The 24,173-nt window shown below is 40.1% G+C and overlaps 1 protein-coding gene and 1 non-coding gene across 9 annotated transcripts in view; one reads left to right on the top strand and one right to left on the bottom strand.

Annotated features, from left to right (window-relative positions):
• Positions 1–24,173, top strand: part of NCKAP5 (NCK associated protein 5) — an 891,925-nt gene that overhangs the window by 190,095 nt on the left and 677,657 nt on the right. The gene's annotated exons all lie outside the window — the stretch shown is intronic.
• LOC131828341 (U6 spliceosomal RNA) lies at positions 10,901–11,007 on the bottom strand. The gene has a single exon (XR_009352360.1). It is a non-coding gene; the product is annotated as a U6 spliceosomal RNA (small nuclear RNA).

The following is a 24,173-nucleotide window of genomic DNA, read 5'->3' as shown; positions in this document are numbered from 1 at the left end:
AAGTAAACAAATAAATCTTTCCTTAGAAAAAGTTCACCTATTTTCACTTCACCACATTAATGCAGAATTATATGCTTATTAAACCATATATAATCCCTTTTTAAAACATATTTTAGAGAATGACCTCAGAGTAGATATTTCCACTGACTGCTAAAAGAAGTATGTAATTCCAGTTTGTAATCTCTGACGAGATATCTCTGACTTTGGTACAGAAGTTGCCATGTGACGCTTTGCCTTTCTAATTGAACATTCATTTGCTGGCTTCAGTTCAGTTGGATTCTGAGTAAGCTGAAGCCTCCACTTCCAGCCCCTCATCAATTCCAGCTTTGTCTCCTTGCAGACCCTTTGCCCAAACTCCAGCATCCAACAGGCTCTAGAAGTCAACAGTTTTCTTTACTTTTTATTTTTTTTTAAGTTTAGCGCAACAGAGTTGATAGAAGAATCTGATATAACCTTATATAAATTGGTGTGAGGCAACTTACGGTTTTGATGTAATTCATTTGGTGCAGGCATTTTATATGTTTCGCTTCCAAAATGAAAAGGTATTTGACTCTGAGTTTCTGCCCCAGGTCCTTCCTGTCAGTGATACGTAATATAGAATATATTTCTCTATTAACTACCTGATAAATATAAAATATTCTGACTTACAAAATTCATCTGGTACAAAGGGTTTTGAATAAGAGATGGTAGCTCTGTTCTAAATTTATGAAACCTTCAATCCTGGTGACTAAAATTCACACTTTGTTTTTCTTGTTAGCCTTCATTAAGAAAGAAAGAAAGAAAGAAAGAAAGAAAGAAAGAAAGAAAGAAAGAAAGATAGAAAAAGTAACAACAGACTCTTAACTATGGAGAACAAGCTGATGGTTACCAGAGGGGTTGGGGTGGTGGGGATGAGTAAAACAAGTGATGGGGATTAAGGAGGGCACTTGTGGTGGTGAGCACCCGTGATATACGGAATTGTTGAATCACTATTAATACAGCACTGTATGCTAACTAACTGGAATTAAAATAAAACCTTTAAAAGCTAATTAATATAATAATAATAGTGTTGGGCATTACAGCAGCGGTTTCCAAACTTGTGTTTTCTTTTTGGGCTTCAGAAAACATCTTCAGATAAAATCTGACCTCAAAAACTGACCCCTTAGCCAAGATAAAAGTCAGGTTCCAATCCCCAGAGGGGAACCCAGAGATTGGTCTACTGGGTCCTTCTTCCACTCACTCCAAGATCACCTTTGCTCTGCTGTCGTGAAGACGGCTGTGGTAAAGGCTGACAGTTGCTCAGGCTCTAGAGATCCCAAGGAGGGCAAGGTGGTAGCCAGATGTCCTGGAAAGTACCACCAACCAGGCAGAGAAAACCACCATTCCATGGCCCGGAAGGGGTTTGTTGTGGTAGTTCTGCTGTTGTTTTGTTCTGGGTTTCTTTTCTGGTGAGATGAACAAGAGATCACATTTAGAACAGAAGGAGAATTAGAAGGCGATTCCTTGGAATCGTATTTCAAGGTTGAATGTATGAAAATGTATGCCTTAATGTACATTTGTGTTACCATTTCTTTGTGATGAATCCTGAGGGTAGAAGTATTGTGTATGTACATGAAAATTTTCTACATAGTGTTGGATTTTCCTCCAGAAAGATCGCACCAATTTATACCTCACATAACCCTTCAAGTCCCTTCATGTCTTGATTTTCAGAGACTTATTAAATCAGTAAGTTGTTTCACATGCTTCCTTACTGTTTTTAATTTCTGGAATATTATCATTTTTAAAGTGTCATTGGAATTTAATAAGCACTGAAAAGGAAGTTTCATCGAAATAAGTGTTTATTTAGTTGCTAGTATTTAATTAAAATATTTAAGATTTAATTCATTAATATTATTTTTTAAATCTCTGATACATCTCTGACTTTATCTTCTTTATTCTTTTACTCTTGATAAGCAATTTCTAGTGAAAGTTTCTTAGAATGGTCATTGTACTTAAAATGGTTATCAAAAACTGCAAAAAGTAAACATAAAAAATTGTTGCTAATCTAGCTTTCCTCCTTCTGCAAGTTTTTTTAAGTGGGTGTTTTTAAGATGAACCGATATTTTTTCCCCTCTATTTTTTTTTTTAAAGATTCTTTATTTTTATTCGACAGAGAGAGACAAAGAGAGGGAACACAAGCAGGGGGAATGGGAGAGGGAGAAGCAGCCTCCCTGCCCAGTAGGAAGCCTGATGGGGGGCTTGGCCCCAGGACACTGGGATCACGATCTGACCCCAAGGCAGACACCTAACTGAGTCACCCAGGTGTCCTCCCCTCTATTTTTTTATTATGTGTTTTAAATGCATGCTATCAGGAAAGTGTCTATAAGTGAAATAAAAAGGACATTGTTTTTTTGTTGAATAAGGCGTTTTCTGTAGAAATATTGATGGCTAACATAACACCAGAGTCATTTAGAGCCAGCAGGGTGTACCTATGCTACTTTAATTATTAAAGGCTTTTTTCTCACAGTGACTGAATTGTAGAATGTACACATTTCAAATTGAATGAAGCTGTAGTTTTCAGACAATATAAATCTAACAGAATGATGAGAGAAAAAAATGTTGAAATGCAGGAAAGTTATAGAATTCAGATCAATAAATAAAAAGGAAGTCTACTTATGGCCCCCATAATTATGCCTGTGTGAGTGGGGTGATAGATTTTCAGCATTTTCACAGTGAGCTCTTTTTGCGTTCAGTTGCAGTTTTGAAATTGACTATGTGTTACTGAAAAAGATGTGAGAAAATAAACTTATACCTTGTCTTCATAGGACTTGTATCTTTCCATCTTTTTTTTTATGTTGCCTTCATATTTTTAAACATGGTATGAAAAACAGTAAGTATATCAGTTCTATTTAAAGTAACGACTCCTCACTCTAGAAGACAATAATCTTTAAAGCAGGATGTCAGCTGCTGGCACTTCCTTTCCTAGCCTGTGTTTCCCTTTGGAGTGGTTGCATTTTACCAAAATTCCAGTTTGTCTGAAATATGAGCAGGAGTCTTGGTTCATGTTTGCTTGATCAAGTAGTTATTGGTGAATATGATTTTCATCCGGTCAAATAAAATAAGCATTTATCTCCAACTTACCTTCAGGTGAAGAGCCTGTCTTTTGGGAGAAGACAGCATTTACTTTACTCTTCTTACTGATATCACTGTTTACAGACAAGCTGGACTGAATTTTTCAAATACAGAATCAAGGGGTGCCTGGGTGGCTCAGTGGGTTAAAGCCTCTGCCTTCGGCTCAGGTCATGTTTCCAGGGTCCTGGGATGGAGCCCCACATCAGGCTCTCTGCTCAGCGGGGAGATTGCTTCCCTCTCTCTCTCTGCCTGCCTCTCTGCCTACTTGTGATCTCTGTCTGTCAAATAAATAAATAAATAATATTTTAAAAAATACAGAATCAAGATACATATTGTGTTATTTGGCCAAGTATAATGGTGGGATTCTGGAAGATTCTTCTGCCTAGGGCCCATCATCCAATAAGCCTGACTCACAGGTGAGACAGGAGGTTGAGGCACTGAGTGAATATTTGGAGCATAATCTAAGCTCGTCTTGTCTTTGAGGCTTAGATGTACACACCAGTGTCTAGTCAACATTCCTATGTCCATCAGCATGCTTCCTAGCCAACAAGGATACCCTGAGGCAGAAATCAACCTGGGGTACTCCTAGGCAATCCAGTCCTATTCTAATAATCTAGCCACTGGGGAGAAACGTAGGACCAAAAGCAAATTTTTTGCTCATGGTTTTGAAAAATTTCTTGACACGTTGAAACTGTCATGAGATTTGCATTACTGTGCATGCATGTGTATGTGTCTGTGTGTCTGTGTGTGTTATCATCTAGGCTGCATGTCTGTCAACTTACTGAGATTTAGTTTGTTAAAACAAATGATAAGACATATTGACATCACGAGCCCCCTGGTATGATGTACTGAGGACACAACATTTTATCTGGGGTGTCGCCAAAAACGGATGGCTGTAGTCCAGTCACGAGGGAAATAAAGGGTCAGATGAACCCGAACTAAGAGACATCTGAGGAAATGACTAGTTGATAGTATTCCAAAGTGTCAAAAACAGGAAAGACAGGGAACGGCTAAAGAACTGTTACTGACCAGAAGAGTCTAAGGAGAGGTAGCAACTAGGGGCAAAGTGGGATCCCAGCTGGGATCCGGCACAGAAGGACGGCAATCTTGGAAAAACTGGTGAAACTGGAGTAAGATTTTTAGGTAACAGTGTGGCACCCATATTAATTTTCTGGTTCTTACCATTCTGCTGTATTTATGCAGTATGTTAACATCAGGGGCAGCTGGAATATATTGGGAAATCTGTACTATTTCTGCCATTCTTCACTAAGTACAAAGTTAGTTAAAATAAAAAGGTTTTCAAAAACACATTGTTCATAGGAACTGCTTCTAGATTCCTTCAGACACTTCAAATGGTTCATTCTTAAATCATTCTAGTAAGACTCCACATTTATCCTCTATGAACTTAGGCTTGTTACTGTAAATCAGTTGCCCCAGCGTATCGTGGTTAGAGCATTAGAGACAGGAAGACAAGGTTTCGAAGTTGAGTTCTGCCACCTGCCAGATGTTTGACCTTGAGAAATTACTTACCTTTGATGGGCCTCCGTCTTCTCCTCTTTAAGTGTGGAATGATGACAATGACGATGACGATGACGATGATGGGGAGGATGCTGTTGATGGTTCTATTGCTGCTGCTGATGCTAATCCCTGCTTCATGGGAGTCCTGAGAACATTCAGTTAAGTCCCATTTAGCAAGTACTTAACACAGTAGCTGGGACCTAATAAGCACTTTATACATACTGGCTGTTGCTCCTGATGTTGTTGCTGTTCACATCTCTTTTCCTTTACTCAGCAATAAAATGTAAATAATGCGCCAAGTTACAAGGATAAAACAAGCTATTGTATTCAAAGCAGCTCCTTGGCACAGCGCCCTTGCCAAATAAGATGTAGGTACTAGTATCATTCATCTGGGCAGCTGTCCATCCATCCATTCATTCACCTAAATAAAACCCCATCCACTATTAGGGGGGAGTCTCCTATGCACTGGAGATTGGCGAGTCTTTAATGTTCAAAGCAGGGCTATTAATCACTGAACAGGCAGAGCGATCCTAATAGCATGTATCTTCTGCATGTATAGCACATTACAATCCGTGAACAGCTTTTCCATACGGTATTTCCTGCATCTGGCAGCACTGGCTGCGATCTCTCTCTACGAATGTGGAGGCTGAAAATGAGAGTCGCAAGGTGATGCTCCATCCTTGCTTATGTGACCTGGCAGGGGGCTGATAGACTTTCCCAGTAAAGGGCTCCATGGAAAATATGTTAGCTTAGCGGCTGGACGATCTCTGTTGATGCTGTTCCCCCCTGAACAAGGGGAGACGACAGCCACAGACAACAGGTAAACAGATGCATGCCACCATATTCCAATACAGTTGGACTGATAGAACCAGCAGCACCCAGATTTGTGGACCCTTGCACCCATCAGAGGTGAAGCAGTTACTCAGTTTTAGATTTCTGACTCCAAACCCAGGCGTTTCATGAAGTTCTGCTGCATCATTTCAGCAGAGGACCTGCAATGTGCCTCTGCAGCTTCGCTTCCCAGAAATGATTATCTCGTCGCTCTTGCTGTATCCTGCTTCTTGGTCATCAAGCAATATGTATTAAATGCTCAGCTGAAATCCAGGTTCACTCTGCCTCTCAGTCTTGTTGCCATTGTTCAGAAGACGTGAAGGGGAACCGTTCTCAGGGAGCCCTTGTAACTCCCTGTGACCATTGATTTCTTTTCTAATTGTTACACACCCTCTTTTATTTATTTTTTTTAAAGATTTATTTATTTACTTATTTACTTATTTAAGAAAGAGTGTGTGTGCATGCCAGCAGGTGGAGGGGCAGAGGAAGAGAATCTTCAAGCAGACTCCCCACTGAGTCGGGTGCCAGTCTCAGGGCTCTGATCTCACCAACCCCAGTTCATGACCTGAGCCAAAACCAGGAGTCGGACACTCAACACACTGAGCCACCCGGGCGCCCCATACACCGTCTTTTAGAAGAATGCATTCTATAAATGATCTTTTTTGAAGAGGGATCAGCCTAGAGAGTGATTCGTAGTTTCTAAATGCAGCTTTTTACTTTGACTTTGAAATTTAAAAAAAAAATCTGAAATATTCTTAAAAATAAGTACATTTTCCTGCTTTTAATGTGTATCCCTCTCTGACTTGTCATGACTCCCCAGTGATTGCCTTTAATGCCTCCACCATCCCATCTGAAGTCCATTTATTATCCCAGGGTGTAATTTATTGTTGAGACTTAGATTTAGGCAGAGAAGCTTGCTGATCTCCCTTGGGATCTCTTCACTCATCTTGGGCTTCATGTTTTCCTCTTCTTTTCGATTTGTTGATAGCAAAGGGACAAGTGATACAGGAATTGAATGAACCCGCTTTCTCCCCAGCTTCTATATTAGCATGATGTCACCTGCTCAAGCAGTAAGTCAATTGTATCCTTCTTCTCATCTGACTCGAAAGAGAGTCATAACCTGATACCCTGTCAATTTCACCAGGTTTTGTAAGCCATGGCTTAGCCTGTACTTTTTGACACTATTTTTACAGATTTGTTCCTTTCTTCCTTGATCATTTGTCTTTCTCTTCACACATCTTGTTGTTCATTGGTCTCATTTAATTACAGAACCAGATAAAATTCATGAATTGAATGACAGGTGGTGGTGCTGTTTTGCTGAAACACTTACTAGACTTGTACCTTGACTGAGGCTTTCTTTGATTTCTTTGGCATTTGGTTGCCTTGTACAGTCTAGTGATGGAAGATGACTGAGCTGTCTTTTAAATTCTACCCTTCAAGCTACATAATGTTCATTAGTTTCATGTGTGACTACATAGTTTTTACCTTTATTTGTGGCAGGAACATCCCATTAAGTCTACCTCTGTTCATTTTATATTAGCTTTTTTTAAATTTAATTTTTTAAAATAATTTTTAAAAAATTTTTTATAAACATATAATGTATTATTAGCCCCAGGGGTACAGGTCTGTGAATTGCCAGGTTTACATACTTCACAGCACTCACCATAGTACATACTCTCCCCAATGTCAATAACCTCACCACCCTCTCCCTACTCCCCTTCCCTCGGCAACCCTCAGTTTGTTTTGTGAGATTAAGAGTCTCTTATGATTTGTCTCCCTCCCAATCCCATCTTGTTTCATTTATTCTTTTTCTATCCCCCAAACCTCCCACGTTGCATCTCCACTTCCTCATATCAGGGAAATCATATGATAGTTGGCTTTCTCCGACTGACTTATTTTACTAAGCATAATACCCTTTAGTTCCATCCACGTTGTCGCAAATGGCAAGATTTCATTTCTTTTGATGGCTGCATAGTATTCCATGTCATATATATATATAATCTCACATCTTCTTTATCCATTCATCTATTAGCTTTTAATAAGGCCATCATGAATGAAAGTACAAACAAGACTCTGGACCACAGGGAGGTATTTGATAAGAAGTTCTTCATTAATACATTCAAAATAGGCTTGGCGTTCCTTTTTATGCCACTAAACGAAATAAAAATGTTCAAAGGTAATTATTAAAATTTTGTGGGTCCATAAAAAGAGGATTTTGGACACTGAGGAAATCCTGAATCTCTATTTGCTGTTATACTGAAGGACTCTTGGCTGAGACAACCAAATCCTCCCGACTTTTTCCTAAACTCCAGCCATTTGCTCTTCAAACGATTCTCTTTCCTCTTCTAGACAGTCTTGAACTGGACATGACTGCTTACATACTCAGATTCTTTCATTTTCTTTGCTGAGTTTTAAAGCCACCAGAGATCTCACTGTCAGTGTTGCTGCTTTTCTCACCGCTCTACCAGAATTCAGTGTGTGTGTGTGTGTGTGTGTGTGTGTCATTTGCACACATGCGCTCTCTCAAATAAATAAAATCTTAAAAAATAAATAAATAAAATTACATTTTCTAAGTGACGATAGAACCAAAACATATATCATATAATTAGAGACAGAATTCTAAGAGGTGTAATTGTAAAGGAACTTCTGTGAGATCTCTTCCTAAAGGAGGCAGGCAGGAATCTTGCTGGTTTTCAAAAAAGTACTGTAATGGAAGTTTTTCCCTAATCATCAGAAATTGGTCCGCCTGTACTGTAGTGCTTCATCTTAGTGAATTCAATAACTTTTCTGGTTGTGTTATTTATAAAATGACTTTCGCTTATAGATATTCAAATAGATGCAGTTGGTTATAATCCCAGAGAAAATAAGGGAGTGAGGAGAATGGATACCTGAGTCATTAGTATGGAGAATTATCTCAAACACAACAGATTTCTTCATGACAAATCACACAAAATCTCCATAGCAACTTCACATAATTATGCATAAGATTTTAGCACAGTAAGAAAACTATACTCTGACGAACTTGTAAAGACTAGTGATATACAGTGACATGGATGTGTGGGTAGATGGCACACAGGAAGATTGAAGGGGGCAGTTCTAAGATGTGAAAAATGCACAAAGGACAAAAAAGATTGCCTGCTTTGTGCTTTGGAGAATACTGATTCAGTCACTGTGTTGTCTCGAAATTGGAGACTGGGGGCCACAGTATTTATTGATAATAGGACGTCCCAGCTAGAACCACCATTGCTAAAGGAATGTTAGCATTTCTATTATATTTTTTTCTGGGTTATTATATTTTTTCACTGTAAGAAAATCTTTCTAGGCAATATATTGGCATACTAGATTGACATAGAGAGATGATTTTATAATTATTTTTTGAATTTATTAAAATAGCTTTGAGCTATTATTCAAAGCTCTTAAAAAGAGCTATAGAAGCACTCCAGATATGCAAATAATATCAAGTTTAGTTACTACAAAACATAACTGAGATGCTTTCATGCAAATATTTCTTATTCTAAATAATGATTTTTCACAAGTGTTAACTCACATTGTTAACTCACACTTGGGTTTATTTCCCACCTGACTCCTCCTTATAATGTTATTTACTAATTGTTTAGTGTCGGTAATACAGCTTTTGTTAATTTTGTTAATTTTTGTTAATTTTGTTCATTTATAAAATGTTGCCGCCTTTATATATTAGTAGCTCAATTAATCAATTTATATAAGAAAAGAGGATGGTACTTCTGGAAACTCCCAGGCCATAACAGAGCATTGCAAGATTAGGCAGCGTTGATGGGGAAGAGCAAGAGGATGTTACTTACTCAATTTGGTGCAGTGCATATTAATTCCACTGACTCTGGGCACCTGGGTGGCTCAGTCGTTAAGCGTCTGCCTTCGGCTCAGGTCATGATTCCAGGGTCCTGGGATCCAGCCCAGCATCAGGCTCCCTGCTTGGCGGGAAGCCTGCTTCTCTCCCACTTCCCCTGCTTGTGTTCCCTCTCTCACTGTGTCTCTCTCTGTCAAATGAATAAATAAAATCTTTAAAAAAAAAATATTCCACTGACTCTGACTTCACAATGGGTGCTAGAAGCCAAAAGATGACTTTGGCATAGTTTGTGTAATGGGAATATTGAGGATGTAGAGTCAGAAACAGACATGTGGTTAGTCAATTTCAATATAATGGAACAGAGGCTGAGATACACTCCAGGCTTATAATGGACCATACCTGAAGGACATGTATGTAACCAAGAGAGGATTTGATGCATCTTAAAGGGAAAAAGTGTCACCAAGGTTGAGAAAGGGAAGGACAGCATGCCACACTACAGAAATTGTATAGCAAATGTCCAGAGGTGTCAACTAATGCAATGTTTCCAGTGAGGTAACAACTACCACTTTGGTGTGATTGGAGCTTAAGTTCAGGAGTGGAGGGCTTGGATCTGGAGGAGGGTTACTATTCAAGTCAGGCCTTTTATGACAAGCAGATGACCAAAAACAGTTGCTCTTAAAAAAGAAAGGAGCTGTGGCACCTGGGTGGTTCAGTGGGTTAAGCTTCTGCCTTCAGCTCAGCTTATGATCTCAGGGTCCTGGGATCGAGGACCTCATTGGGATCTCTGCACAGTGGGGAGCCTGCTTCCCCCTCTCTGTCTGCTTGTGATCTTCTGCAGTGTTTTGAGCAAGCTAGTGACATAATGCAATTTGCATTTTAGACAGATGCCAACTCCATTTTGGAGAGTGGAATGAGATTGAGGGGGGAGCAAACTAAATACAGAAAGGTTGCTCAAGAGGTCTTTTTTTTTTTTTTAAGATTTTATTTATTTATTTGACAGAGAGAGATCACAAGCAGGCAGAGAGGCAGGCAGAGAGAGAGGAGGAAGCAGGCTCCCCGCTGAGCAGAGAGTCCGATGCAGGGCTCGATCCCAGAACCCTGAGATCATGACCTGAGCCGAAGGCAGCAGCTTAACCCACTGAGCCACCCAGGTGCCCCAAGAGGTCATTTTTGAAGCACAGACTTTTCCAGTGATTGAACCCCTTTGTCTCAAGTATCAGGGAGCAAAGAGAAGCTGAGGCCCCATTTGTGCCCTCTCTAACCATGAAGATCATTACTTCAGTTACTTTGAGGGTGATATTAACTATGTCCTGTTAACATTAAAATGTTAATTAAATTGATTTAATACTGTACTATAGAACTATTTTCATTTGTAGGATAAATTTAGTCCATTTCTATGCTTTGAAGCAGAATATCTAAGTGATTATGGACACTTAAGAGTTTACTTTATTTTGAAGGCTATAAGAAAAATGTATTTTCACTGAAGTGTGTGTGTGTGTGTGTGTGTGTGTGTGTGTGTGTGTATGGCCCAAGTATTAGGTGACCATAGTTTGGGAAGAACGGACAAGACATAGCATAATATCCAGTGGTGGAAAAGCATGTACTAATTTCTTCATCTATCTGTCAAACTTTTCTTTTAATATGGAATGTGTCACGAATTCATGTGTCTTCCTAGTGCAGGGGCCACACGAATCTTCTCTGCATCATTCTAATTTTAATATATGTGCTGCCGGAGCGAACACTCTGTCAAACATTTTTGAGGGCTTATGAGGTGACAGTAACTGTTCTGAGCAAGAACAAGGCAATCATGTGCAAAGCAGCCAGGAACCTTGCCCTTATAGAAATTGCAATCTAGCAGATATGTCCCATAATGCCATTTATGCAGGCCTTGCTTTTCAAGTTGATCAGGAGTCTCAGTTTCTTGGCATTTTCCAGCTGTCCACCAAGTGTCCTTGAATCGTGTGAGAAGAAATGCTGACAATGAACATAGATTTCCGGACTTCCTAGAAAATAGAGTAAAGGTCTCCCTACCTCATTCAGTTTAATGCAAATACTAACTTTATGCTATCTCTGTTATCCCTAAGCCCTAATTTTAAAAAGTATAATAGTCAGACTCTAACTTTAATCATAAAATTTTAGGTATTTCTCAAGAAGTATAAATATTTGGCTTTGACTCCTGGATAAATGACTTTCTAATCTGTGAGAAACAGAACTTTCTCCAAATTGAAACAGAAGTAATTAAATTCCCAAATGTGCAATATTGTCTTGATCTGGTGATTCAGCCCTGAGATGACTTCCCCTACATCCTTTCCTTTAGCTCTCGTTCAGCTATATGATCCTTCGACTCTGGGAGTTCGGTGAATTGGCCAGAAAATCAGAGCTCCGTCTTCACATTCAGGCTACCTGGCTTTCCCATATTCCTTTGATAGCTCTAGGCATGGACAGCAGAACTGCAGGGAAAGTGGTAAAAATGGTGATGAAATGCTCTATTTTGTTCCTTCCTTACATAGTCAGTATTCATCTTATATTGTTAACTCTGCACACATAGGGACAAAATATGCATCATCCAGTTTTTAAAAATAGTTGTTCCCTGGGGCACCTTAGCAGCTCAGTCAGTCAAACATCTGCCTTCAGCTCAGGTCATGATCCCTGAGTCCTGGGATCAAGTCCTGCATCAGGCTCCCTGCACAGTGTGGACTCTGCTTCTCCCTCTGCCTGCCATTCCCCCTGCTTGTGCTCTCTCTCTCTGTCAAATAAATAAATAAAATCTTAAAAAAAAAAAAAAAAAGTTGTTCCCTAGCACCATGAGAGGTGACTAATAAAAATACAAGATACCAACCTAAGATGGGATTTAAGATATAAAAATATTGCTCCTTCAAATGCGAAAACAGACTTGTCGCTTTTACCATAACATTCTTGCTCAAAGATCATATTCAAAGAATACAGATTTTTAAAAAAAGAAAATGCAAATATGTGGCCACAAAATGACTATCATTTGTGCAATGTTTGTGGAAGTTCTCTGCTTTGCTAGGTTGGATTTAAGAAACCTTCTTGGAAACTAGACTCCAGGGCATCCTGATTTGTTTTCAGATGTGTGAGTATTGTATGAAATGGATTGAAGAGAAGTCAAGGTCAGAATTAAAAAAAAGAAAGAAAGAAAGAAAAAGAAAGAAAGAAGGAAAGAAAGCCCAAGTTTTGGAGTTTTGGTAATAAGTAATCTCAGGACTGTAAAATCTTTTGACTCAAAAATACAACTCAGGGGGCGCCTGGGTGGCTCAGTGGGTTAAGCCGCTGCCTTCAGCTCAGGTCATGATCTCGGGGTCCTGGGATCGAGCCCCACATCGGGCTCTCTGCTCAGCGGGAAGCCTGCTTCCCTCTCTCTCTGCCTCTCTGCCTACTTGTGATCTTTGTCAGGTAAATAAATAGAATCAAAAATACAACTCAGAATGCAAACCCCAATTTGCTGTCACTGTGAGAAAAGCAAATATTTCCAACTGTATCTAAACTATCTTGAAAGCAGAAGTTCAAGGAAAGAATTGCCTCTTGTATGTGATATTAACATCTCCCGTCTTGAGAAGTTCTATCTGTTAATATGAATCATAATAAGATGATTTGTGAGTAGGTAGATGCAGAACTTTTTATTCACATCTCCGTACATTTTATTTGCATATAAAGTGGCACATTTGTACTCAACAATAACTAGCCCTGGAGGAGTAATATTTAATAGGAGAATATAATTATCCCAGTCGGGCCATAAACATTTTCTTTAGGGCAATGACTACAGTTTAAGATAGCCTCATAATGACTCTTGTAAAGTACCACACTCTTACCAAATTGAGCTTGAGAAAAAAATTTAAGCTACAAAAATATTATGATTTCATTTGAATAAAATATCTGTTTTCACTTATCCACAGTTTTAGGAATGATACGCATTAAGGTCAATGAGCTATTAAATGTTTAATTTTGATTCTGTGTGAAGACCTCAAGCCATTATTTTAAGTACAAATGTTAAGAACTGTAAATATTTTATTGTATACCATGTTAACCACCCAGAATTGTTTTATTTTCATCTCCGATAATGACATTATTACAGACACTAGATAGAATACATGTAGTTAATACTTGGGATCATTTAAAGTGGCATATTCAGGATATCTGATCATACGCCTTGCATTCATTGGTTCTGTTTTGACCAAGCAGTTTTTTCTAAGATTTTAGGATGTGTTGCCTAGATAGTTATAATGTCTCAATATTATAGAAGTTGTGTGTTTGTGTGTGTATACACATATATATAGTCTTATACACATACTAGAAAAAACAAGAAGCTAACTTATTTTGTCTGTCCTTCTAATGTTGGTAGAGGTTTTCTGTTAGGAATCAGAAGGCTTGTGCCATCACATTGCTTTTAGCATTAATAAGCCAGGTGACGATTCAGTTATCTTCTATGAATTTCTTGTCTGTTAGTTGATGTATCAGACTAACTCCTGAGAATTTCTTAGGCCAGAAATTCTGGAGATTTTGTTCCTTACCCCAACCTGATGTGTAAGGAAGACATCAAGGAGGCCCAAGTGCTTGTAGGGAAGGGAGTCAAAACAAGTAATGAAGGGAGCCTGAGGTTAAGTGTTACATACTGAGCACAAGGAAGAATTGAGAAGTCAGTGTGATGTGAGAACAGTCATAGCAAATGTCCTGATGTTACCACGACTGGCCGACTTTCAGAGCAACTAAGCTCACAAGTCCAGGGAAGGGACTGATGCACTCTACCTGGGCTAGAGTGTAAGTTGCCTTCCAGCCTTAAAGACTGTGGGAATGCCTCCCCCTTTAGGGTATTAGGTGATATTCCAGTTTGTTCTTTCTGCAACTACTTCATACTTTTGCTGATAGAAGCACATAATTCATGCTTCATATTTGTAGGCTGATTGTACAGGATTCAGTACTACAACTCTTGGATATTTTTCGTATCAAAGTTCAGTTCCCTCAAGTTTGTGAATAACTGCCCTCTAATTGAGAATTCAGTGTTTTTGGCTTGCTCCAAGTTTGTTTGAACACAGCCCAAAGTTTCTTTTTAAGGCCAGTCCACGCAGAGCCTTGGCTCAGTGTTGTGCTTCCAGCAAGAGAAGCTTGTTTGTTTGGCAAAAACCTGTGGAGTCACAAGACTTTAAATATTTCCTTTTTTAGTTTGTACTTTGCCAACATCTGGACAATGGATATGGAGAACATTTCTCAGCATATGTTCTTCTGGAAATCCCATACATATTGATAAAGGGAAATTAATTTGGCTACTGTAAAAATGGGCTCATTTTGGCCCCTGAGCCGGTGGGATTTCTGGCTGGAGTCTTCTGCATCAAACATCTCCCTGAGTTGGGGCAGTCCACCAGTAAACCACTGATGGGCCCACTAGATCAGACCGTGGTCTGAATGTGAACATTTCTTCCTTTTGTATGCGTAGAGAGCACCCACTCTCATCCTTCTACACTCAGCCACTCAGCCGCCCCAGAGTGACAGGGCAGGCACTTGCAGTACCAAGCCACTATCAAGAGTCCCCCGGAGGCTGGGACAGCAACTGCAGCATGTGCTTAGAAGTGTGTCCTCACCGTCTTCCTCTTCCTAGACCCCTGCCCAACACAGTCTTGACACAGGTTTGGTGTTTTAGTCTATGCCTTGTAACTTACACCCTGTTGTGTCTGGGACAGCTCTTGCCTTGGGAGCAGTGGTGCCTCATTCCTTCACTGTCTCGCCCATGTATTGATTCAAAATACATTCACTGATCACCTAATACAGGTCAGGCCCAGTGTCAGATGCTAGGGAGGGAGCAAGGACAGAGCAGACAAAACTCCCTGTCATCATGGACTTGCCACTCTCGTGGGGAAGACACATTATAAAGAAAATGAAGAAGCAAAAGTATAGAAAATGATAAGTGCTGTGAGGAAATAAAACCAGGGAGCGGATAGAGTGTTGTGCTTGTGACTTTGGTAAGGTGTTTGGGGAAGACTCTCCTTGGAGAAAAGATCTGAAAGAGGGAGGAAGGAGCCAGAGGGAATGCAAGAGAGGACAGAGGCTTCACAGAGCATGTCATACTTTACTCCACTTTACTTCATGGGGTCCCGGGAAGCCTTGTAGTGTTTGAGCAGGAGAATGAGCTGATGTGACTTGCATTTTAATGGTGTCACTCTGGCTGCTCTGTAGGGCGAGGGCAGAGACAAGGAGACCTGTTTGGAGGCCGATGCAGTCATCCAGGCAGATGGGGATGGTGGGAGGAAGCAGGTGGGGTGGGAGCTGCAGGGTTCTGGCTGTATTGCAAAGAGGATGTGACCAGCGTTCCTGATGGATTTGGTCTGTCATGGGGAGAAGGAAAGAGTCACAGAAGATGCCAGGTTTGGCTCGGGGTTGGATAGCCAAAGGTAGCCTTGCATGTCTGAAGTGGTGGAGACCAAAGGGGAGCAGGTGATGGGGAGACAGCACCACGTGAGGAGCTTTAAGTCTCCCCTGCATGTCTTCTGTGAAACAAGGAAATCATCTTAGACACGGGGAATGAGACACTTGAAACAACTTTATAGCAGAGTTCACATTCACTTAATAATGCCTGACTGTTAAGCAGTGTACATTGTTTTCATTCAACCTTCACAAAAGTGTGATGACTCTTATTATTTATAATAATCATTATTACATACTGAGTGGTTGTTCTAATTATATAATTACCACATTATTATAATAATTGTAGTTGTCATTATAGAGTAGATGACTTCTGCATCATTATTACTACTACTGCTATTTACAGACCAAAAAAAAAGAAAAAATTGAGGTTCCAAGATGGTAAATCGCTTGCATCGAGTTCTTTAGCTTATGAACACCAAGTTTTGAACTTTGGTCTGTCTCATTTCAAAGTTGGGTTTTTTAAATGACTAAATGAGTCCACATGGGCAGCAACCTACAAAGGTGATGCAAGAGTCTACGGCCATACCACCCTGAACGCGCCCGATCGCGTCTGATCTCGGAAGCTAAGCAGGGTCGGGCCTGGTTATTACTTGGATGGGAGACAAAGGTGATGCAAGAGATTTTTGCTTTTGCTTTTTCCTGAAGCCATTAACCTCTTCGTTTCTGTTGCTCATGAAGCTGTGAACTGAGCTTTTATTCATTCAGTCCCCAGCTACAAAGTAATCATCTCCCATACAGCAAGCTCCTGCTGGTTCTGGGAATATGATATTGTGCACATATGCCCCCTACTTTCTTACAGCTTACTCTATTTTTAGCAACAGATATAAAATTATCACTGTGACAAACAGTTCAAAGGAGAGGTCCAGGGCATGGTGAGGGCACTTAATAGAGAAATGTGACCTGGTCTGGGGATGGAATGATGATTTAGCTAAGCTGATACAAGTAGGAGCTATCTAGGGATAGGTAAGGTGGGGAGGGAAAGTATTTCAGGCAGAGAGAACAGTGCAAGGGCCTGTGGCAGGAAGAAACATTGCACATCCAGCATCCTATCCTAGGAACTTCAAGATGGTCTGTGTCACAGGGGCTTAGAAGCCAGAAGTGGAGGGGCATAAGACAAAAGCTAGAGGTCTCCACAGGCTGACCAGACACAGAACTCTGAGTGGCTTGACCACATAACTTATCATCTAACCTGCCATACTTTATGCTAAATGGGATAGTTTGTTGACACTACATGTGTGATCCAAATCTGTCCTGGCCAACCTGGAATGATAATCCCACTATTTATGGGCCAATTTAAAAATTTTAGTCCTTATTTATGAGTTGATGGGAAGCCAGTAATAGGTTTAGCAAAGAGGGGAGAGTTCACACGATCAGGTTTGCATTTTAAAGGATCATGCTGAATTTACTGAACAGCACTGACCAACGTCCATTTTCTAGATGATGTGTTTTGTGTGTTTTGTATGTGTTGTGTTGTGTTTATGGTAACATAAAATGTTATCATTGGAAAAGCTAAATGAAGGGAGCAAGGAACTCTCTGTTCTAATTGTACTTCTTATGAGTTTTCATTTATTTCAAAATGAAAAAAAAAATTAAGCTTACTCTGCTGAGAAGATAAGAGCCGAGCCAATTGGAAACACAGGATTCAGAGGGGAGGCTAGTTCTGGAGACCACGCAAGATCTGAGGGCAAAATGATACGACGGCACTGGAAATAAGTGAACTGATTTGAGAGATACTTAAAATGCAAAGATAGCAGGTTACTCTAAACTTCTCATCTCTGTATGTTTACTGAGATTTCTACCAGGAGAAATGCTTGAAGAGGGGCAGGCAGCAGGCATTGGGGCTACCCTTATATTATTATTATTTTTTTAACAGATTCTATATATATTTTTTTATATAAAAAAGAGAGAGGGAGAAAGAATAAGCACAAGCAAGGGGAGGGAGAAGTAGACTCCCTCCCCTTGAACTCCCTCCCATAAACAGGGAGCATGATGCAGGGCTCTATCCCAGGACCCTGGGATCATGAACTGAGCCAAAGGCAGCAACTTAACCGACCAAGCCACCCAGGTGCCCCGGGGCTGCCCTTCTAACAACCACCTTCCTCCTGGTCTTCTGAGGGTAGTCAGAGTGGTGCCAGGAAAAGCAAATTCATTCATCTCGCTAGATCTCTTCACGTCTTTCTAGGGAAACAAGATGACATCTCCCCAAACCAAAGGCCACAAAATGGTAATAGCAGGGTTTGAACTTACCACATACAATTAAAATATACCCTTTCTCCTTTTTATGGATCTAGAGAAAGAAGTGGAAAGGGAAGGGTTGATAGGACATTTTTAGATTAAGGAATGAGAGGTAAATAAGGAAATGTGCTCAAAATAAATTGCTTTTGAGAAAAAAAAATGCTTTTGGGGAGAGCATATTTTATACTATTCAGAATAAGAGAAAGCCACCAATCCTGAAAAACGTCCAACAAGAAATATTTTGGTATTTACTTATTTTTTACTTGCTTGAGTATCTTCGGAGATTTTTCTAAACTTTAGCTCTTCTTTGTTATGTGTCTTCTTATTTCTCCTAAGTCCTTTCCAGTTGGTCAGGACGTTAAGTCCTGATAAAATGAATCACCTTTACCACCACCAAGAGATTGTTGTCTGCGCTGTTTTTTTTTACAGTATGAAGGTGGCAGGAGTCAGGAAGAGAAGGAAGTGTCTTCGCATTTAGCAATCTCTGGGGCTGGTATTTCTCATGATCGAGAGAATGCAGATGGCAATACAGTGTGCAGTGTCCTCAGGGGCCGTGCCGGGCTTTGAGAATGTGGGGAAGTGGCTGATATTGGCGCACTATGGCTATAGCATTGTTCTTCAAAATTTCCAAGAAATACTCCCACCCCAAACGATGAAATGCAGATTTTGGGTTTTGTCATACTAGGTAGGTTAATAAAATAAATGGATAGGGATTTAGATATTGGGATGATTTCTAAATAGTATTCTCCAAATAAAGCTTTACATAAGAATGGGCCCCTGCTTACCAAATAGTTATATTCCAGAAGGCACTTGTTTGAAATTTGGAATGGATTTCTTTCAGCTTATTGAAGCATAATTGGCAAATACAAGTTGTGTGTGTATGTGTATGTGTGTGTGTGTGTGTCTGTATATACACTAGAGTTCTACCTTGTCAACCAAGGAAATCCTACCATTTGCAACAACATGGAAGGACTAGAAGACATTATGCTAAGTAAAATAAGCCAGACACAGAGGCACCTGCATGGCTCAGTCAGTTAGGCATCTGACTCTTGATTTTGGCTCCGGTCATGATCTTAGGGTTGTGGGGTCAGACTCTGTGCTGGGCATGGAGCCTGCTTAACATTCTCTGTCTCCATCTCTGTTTGCCACTCACATCTGTCTGTCCTTCTCTTAAAAAAAAAAAAAAAAAAAGTAAGACACAGAAAAACATTACATGATGCCACTTACATGTAGAATCTAAAAACGTTAAGCCTCACATCCCCAAGGATTTTCCCAACACCCTTCCTGCCTTCAGTTACTTCACTTCCTTTATCCCCGGTGATCTTTTTGGTCTATTTCATCTCAACTCTCAAGCCACATCCTGACCACCTTCAAAGTCACAGTGTGATCATCCCACCTGGAACCACATCTTTTTGTCCTCCCAGATGACTTTGAAAAGCATCCCCAACCTTATGGAGGACTTTAAGTCTTTGGTTCTATCACTGCTATTTCTTTCCATTGTCCAATTTAACTTCTTTAAAAATAAAGCCATTCCGCCTATCCCTATGCCACAGTTAAATTAGAATCACTTGGGTTGGTACCCAGGTTTTTGTATTTTTCAAAGCTCTGTGGTGAGTATGATGTGTAGCCAGGGTTGAGAACCAGTGCTCCATGTTCTGAACATCAAAATACCTAGTTCTCTAGTTGATAGGTAAGAAATCTCTAAGCATTAATAATAATTAATACTAAGTATTGGCAATTAATTAGTAATTAATACTAAATAGTAATATCATTATAGTACTTATATAGTATAATACTATATGTGTAGTATAATATGCAAGTATAGTATACTACTTAGTGTTATAATTAGTAATACTAAGTAGTAAATAATACTAGGTATTAGTATGGGTTTTAAGAGGGCCATTCTAGAAACAGAGTATTGCTTAATAACTATAGCCTCAGGAATATGAATTGCTTTAACCAGTGAGAGATTTTTGGTCTATGCTTCACACATCTCCCTGTAACAGGTCACCTCCTCCCTAGGGGCTGCTTAAAGGCTTAGTCCTTGTCATTGTAAGAGAGTGGTTCTCAAATGATGCTTCTGTGGTATAATCACTAAGATCATCTATAGCAGGCAACCTCCAGATCTCTATCTTCCTTCCTGATTTCTCCCCTGACTTTTGCATATCCTGCTGCCTACTTATCATTTCCTCTCTTATCCAATCAATCGGAGACTTCTGGTAGATTTACCTGTTAGTTATATTCCAAACCTGGATGTTTCTTCCAATACCTACCTTTGCCATTCCACTCTAAGCCCTTTCATTCATACCTGGATACCCTCCTCTGTGGTCACCATGCTTTCACCTTTGCGGGGTGCACTCTTACTGCAGTGCACTCTTTTTTAGTCTTTCTCTAACAGCCAGACTGATTCTTTAAGAAGGTAAATCAGGTCACATCACTGTCTGCTCTGAACTCTTTATTGAATTCCCATCTCTTGCTTAAAGAGTTCACATTCTTCCCAGTGCCGACAAAGCCATAGATGATCTAGCCCCTGCCTGCCTCTCCTCACACGGTGGTCTTTCTGTTCCCTAGACATGCAAGATATATTTCCTGTCACAGGGCCTTTGTGATGACTGTTTCTACCCTACACCCTCAATTCTTTACTTCATGATTTCTTGGCTTCTTTCCTATTCGTTTTGGTCACCACTCAAACGTCTTTAGCCCAAGAATTATCCTAACCACTTTTCTAAAAGATCCACCCTTCCCTCCAGTATCTGGCCGCTTAGCATGATTTATTTCTTTAAATCATGTCCAGACGTGAGTTGGAGGGGGCTTACCCTGTTGCTCTTACCCTGATGCTCTCCTGACTGTACGTATCACATTGTCACATTGATTGTGACATTGCATCGGCAGTTTGAGATTGTCCTAGGTGGGGTTATTTACACTATGGCAAAATCTACAAATCAAGGGCTCCCTCACCAAAGCTTGTTGGATATTTATATTACTGCTTCTGACTAATAACATTTTTTTCCTTTCATGTCTGTCTAACTTAAACATAACAATATTTTTTGGTCTTATTCAGGGTAGCCATATAGCCTGGGAACCCAGACAAAAACACATGATGGCTAGTATGTTGTACTACATCATGCTGCACGCTTTGTCTGGTGACATAACATGATGGGTTTAATGTGTTATTCCTCATGAGTGGCTCAAAGCGCCACAGAAGTTGTAAGGCGTGCAGTCATTAGCACAGCACACATGTCAATCACCACACCCATATGCATGACCATGGAAGATTTGTGTCTCTGAGTTCTACTGAATAAACCATCACCTTCAGTACTCCTCAGAAGACGACATCAAGGGAGTTTACATCTGGTGAACCTGCAGGCCACTTTACAGGGTCACTTCCTCCCATCTAGATGGGGAGATTGTCTTCTCACCCACTTCACACTGTTCTGTCATGAAGAGATGGCATGGTCACCACTGTGGTGACCTTCTCCTAGCCTGTCAAGAGTGGGCACTAATTAATCACAACAAGATGAAATCTGTCCAAACATCCCCAGTGTTCTCAGCCTTTTGGGCCATCTGAACAAAGAACACAGTGACCTCTGGATTTTTTTTGTCTCTCAGCAAAAAAGAGGCACAGCTCAGGGATGCAGGAGCTAAACGATCCCACCCGGAGCATGCGCAGTGCAGACCGGGAGGTGGATGCATGGGCAAGCATTATTGTGCAACAGTCACAAAGCTGTCGGTGACTTTCTAAAGGACAAAATATCTTTGAGAAAAGCATAGTAGCTGAAGGCTGGTTGAGGACAGCCATCCAAGCTGTCCTGGGCTCTCTGAGTCTGGCTTGCACACATGGTTCTGGGTGGGATGGGCATGATTAGCTTGGAAAGAGGTAGAAAGCAGGCTTTTCTCTTGTCTCCTCCTAATTGACCAAATAGGAGGGCACATTCTACTTCCTCCCTTTCTGTCCCCAAGAGCAGTTTTTATCACAAAATAGTTCATGCGTCCACTTCATAGATCAGCTGTGATACTAGCCACAATGTAGGTTCTTGGGTCCCACCCCAGACCTACTACATCAGAATCTCAGTAGATGTTGGTTTTCTTCCTCTCTCTATTTCTTCTCCCCTGGAGGCCCTCAAAAAAATGTGTTGGCTCCTGTTTTATTCTTCCATTCATCAGTCAGTGCTTACAGTGATTAAATTGAAGCTTATGAAATTGCTGATATGTGGCTGTGTTGGAGTGGCAAAACTGGCAGCTTAGTGTGGTGTTCTAAAATGATGGAAAAGCAAAGACCAAAAAAAAGAAAAAAAGAGGTCTTTGACCACAAGGAGTTCAGATTGTGGGTGGAGAGACACACAGGCATGTGGTGTGGGTGCTGTGGTAATAAACAGCTGGGAAGTTTTTTGTTTTTGTTTTCAGCTAGTAAGTTTTTACAAGGCACTTGAACACCAGTGTTCAAATAAATACAGATACTTAAAAATCATTTAGAAATTTTTAGGTGACAGATCGATAACAGGCTATCAAGGGAAGTTAGCATAGCACTCCCCGAGCTTGATGTTCAGTAAAGTGATGATTTTCAGTGGTGGGTCCCCAAGGATGGGGAAAATAGGAGTATTAAGGTCACCTGAAGGTCTCTTTTGAATTACATTCTTCTCATCCCATGGGGGCATCTGCTGAATTGCTCTAAGCAAGCGAGCCCATTCCCTCACCCCTTAGAAGCACTGCCTGAAGGAGTAACCATTTGTGAGGAGAGTGAGCCATAGTCTTCCAGTGTGTGGACTCAGAAAAAAGAATTGAGAGCTGCCACTTACTTGCAGAGTGACAAGTCAGAGACAGGTGCTATCTCCGGCCTGGATGGTCACTTCTTATGTTGTTATATTTTGACACTTTTACAGCCATGTGTAGAATGTAAGAACTATTGATCTGATGGGATAAATGAGTGTGGCTGTAGGAGATAACAAGGATAGATTTGATCCAGTGGTCTTTGTCATTCATTCAGAAGTGGCTGGCAATTCATGAAATTGACAATGGTAAGGAAAAAGGAAAGAAAGACCTGCGAAAACCTGTGACCACACCTAGAATGGCTCAGAAGAAGCCAGTGACATAGAATGGAATGGAAATAAAACCATTTGGTCATGTTCTTTGGGAGATCTGGAAACAACAATGCTCCTTGAGGATATGAGCTGGCCACTGGGACAGAGAAGAAAACAGGAGCTCAGTCAGGCACAAGAAGTAAAATGCTTAGATGCTAGAATGGCTGGTCTTTTTCAAAATATGCTTCTAGAATCCCACTTAATCCTATCCTTCCACAAAGAAATCTTGTCTACTCTACCAGTAGGGATTATCTCCTCTCTGAACTCATTATTTTCACTGTTTAATGTCACCCAACTTACGTTTAATAAGGTCTCCTGTGAGTCATTCATTACCTCTTTCTTGGCTTTGTCAACTAGATTGTAAGGGGGTATCCAGGGCTATTTCTGTAAGTCAAAACAATTGCATTATATTGGATTCAGTGCAATGAGAATAGAGTCTTAATAAATATTTGTAGAAAGGAAGCTAAAATAACCAGAGAATTGCCAATAGTAGTCACTGTATTTACCTCTGAAACCAAACTTTTAAATGTAATTTTACATCTATAGATATAGATTGATTTTTTTTAAAATAAGCTCTCCACCCAATGTGTGGGGCTTGAACTCACAACCAAGATTAAAAGCTACATTAAAAGCTCCACATTTGTAGAATGTGGAGAGAAGAGGAAGAAAAGAAGACTGAGACTCCCAATGCTTAAAATATCATGAGTTGTTTTTTGTTGTTGTTTTTTTGAGGTTTGTAAAACCTAGTTTAGCCAGAGAAAATTACTTTTGAGGGGAAATAAATTCTTTGAACCTTCCTTAGGATGAAGAGAATAAGACCTGTTTCTCATTCCTACAGTGATAACTAGAATTTATTATCCTTCATTTAAGCAGAAGTCATTTAACTCCAAGCTATAAAAAAATTGCAGTCAACTCCAAATAATTATGAATAATTTTCTATTACTATGATCTGATGTAATTCTCAAATGCTTGACCTTTGCTTTATGTAAAAGCCAGCCTTTGTGTGCATGTCAGCTGATATAATTAAAAAAAAATAATTTGCTTGCCAGGGAATATGTATTTTGGGAAGTTCAGTGACGACCAAGTGTGCAGGGCATCTGGTGGGGTTTCGCTTTCTAACCCCAGGAAGCTAAAATAACCAGAGAATTACCAATAGTGGT

Source organism: Mustela lutreola, chromosome 3 (genome assembly GCF_030435805.1).
Source record: "Mustela lutreola isolate mMusLut2 chromosome 3, mMusLut2.pri, whole genome shotgun sequence".
Taxonomy (NCBI): Eukaryota; Metazoa; Chordata; class Mammalia; order Carnivora; family Mustelidae; genus Mustela; species Mustela lutreola.
The sequence above is the reverse complement of the archived record's forward strand: the minus strand, read 5'-3'. Positions and strand labels throughout refer to the sequence as shown.